The following is a 2,003-nucleotide window of genomic DNA, read 5'->3' on the forward strand; positions in this document are numbered from 1 at the left end:
TTTTTTTCTGGGTGAGGCCAGTGCCCTACCCATTGAGTCACAGGTGCCACCCATGTACAATGAAAAATTTTTTTAGCAGATCCTAAACTCTTGTGTTTAGGTATTCACCCATTCCTTTCACATTCCTAGGGAAGGTTACACACTCTGTAGCCAAAAGATAGACATTGCTTCCCCTAAGACTGTCATTTACCCTGCTAAAGACTGAGTTAGGAAGGGTCATATGTCATAATTCCGGCCAATGAGAAGCCTACGAGAGGCTTCTGAAAAAGATTTCTCACCAATAAAGGAGACAATGACCCTCTTCTGCTGCTGAAACCATAGCAACCATCTTTCAACCATGAAGGGTGCAGCCTAGAAGATAAGCTGAGGATGGCAAAGCAGGAAAAACAGAAAGAACCCTGAAGCTATCCTACCTCAGGACTTTTTATTATATATACAAGATATAAATCCTTTTACTGTTTAAGGCCTTTTAGAGTAGAATGTCTATGACTAAATACACCTTATTGATATAGGCTGGTGGGCATTACAATTCAGCAAATAGCCTTAGCCCAAAAGAGGAATAGAACAAGCAGCACCTTAAACGTTTACAACTCAACACACCTGCTTAAAAGATACTGGGTAACAGAGGAAAATTTGAATGCCAAAACATAGACCATTACTTCAGGGCAGTGGTTCTCAACCTTCCTAATACTGCAACCCTTTAATACAGTTTGCAACCCACAGGTTGAGAACCACCTCTTTACAGAAAGAAGGAATGGAAAGAAATGTTCTACTAATTAAATTGTGTAAGTTATTTAAGCCCTAATAAAATTTCAAAAGCTAGGGGCGGTACAGGGGCTGTGCTGGGAGGAAGGCCCAGCATTTAAAACTCATTTTCCTTGTTTATATATGTGATCTCAAAAATACTTTTGAAATTATTTTCCCATGTATATCTCCCAGAAGGATAAATTAAATGACCAAAGAAGCTGCACTACCAGATAGCTGAAACTTGCTGGTTTATAATAAGCACATTAAGTTTGTGTGTGTGTTGGTTTTAAGTATGAGTACAATAAATCTGAGTATAACAAATTAGACCTTTTTGTACAGTGTGACTAAAGTGGAATTTCTAACTTTGGAAAGCCAGTAGGCTGAGAAAACTTTGCAATAACACCCTAGGTGACATTTCCATTTCATTCCTAAAACACTGGTTTTTAACCACCCTAGAGTCTTATCAGAATGAAACAAATCCGTACCATACAACCCCTCTCAAACCCCATTTAAGTATTACAGAAGAGACATACAATTACACTAAGCCTCTAACGTACTCAAGAGAGAGCAAAGGTTAAAGCTTTGACTTAGTCTGGGTTCCACCTAAGGATTCAAGTGCAACTGACACTTCTAGAATGAACTAGGTAGGGGGATGCAGAGTCATCCCCCTCTGGACAATTATGCTTCATTCTGCTGGGGACCTCTAAAAGATGGCATGGAAACCATTATCCCATTAGAGGGATAACTTTCGAATACCCAATTGTATGATTTCTCTGGTCAGCAAGGAAGCTGGGTATGTGTCCTCTAGTTTCCATCTGTCATTAGCTAAAAACTGTTCATAGGGGCATTAACACCATAGCACTTTAAGCAGAGAAAGCCTCAAGCAAATGCTGATGATGGGATTCCTGTTGGTGGTGTGTGATGAAATGGCAAGTGCCCAGGAACACTGGGGAGGGCACTGACAACTTCTGCTATGTACCTGCCAGTCCTGATTGGTTTCTCTCCTCTTTGGCTCTCAATATTCACCTTATTTTGCCACTTTTCACAGTCCTTGATGAAATCTTTTTGCTTCATCCAGAAGATAGAGCATTTTGGTTCAGTGCCCGTAGCATAGTGATTACAGTGCCAGCCACATACACCAAGGGTGGTAGGTTTGAGCCCAGCCCCCAGAGCTAAACAACTGCAACAAAAAAATAGCTGAGCATTGTGGCGGGTGCCTGTAGTCCCAGCTACTTGGAGGCTGAGGCAAGAGAATC

This window comes from Otolemur garnettii, unplaced genomic scaffold (genome assembly GCF_000181295.1).
Source record: "Otolemur garnettii isolate 467f Iridium unplaced genomic scaffold, OtoGar3 scaffold00047, whole genome shotgun sequence".
In the NCBI taxonomy this organism is placed as follows: domain Eukaryota; kingdom Metazoa; phylum Chordata; class Mammalia; order Primates; family Galagidae; genus Otolemur; species Otolemur garnettii.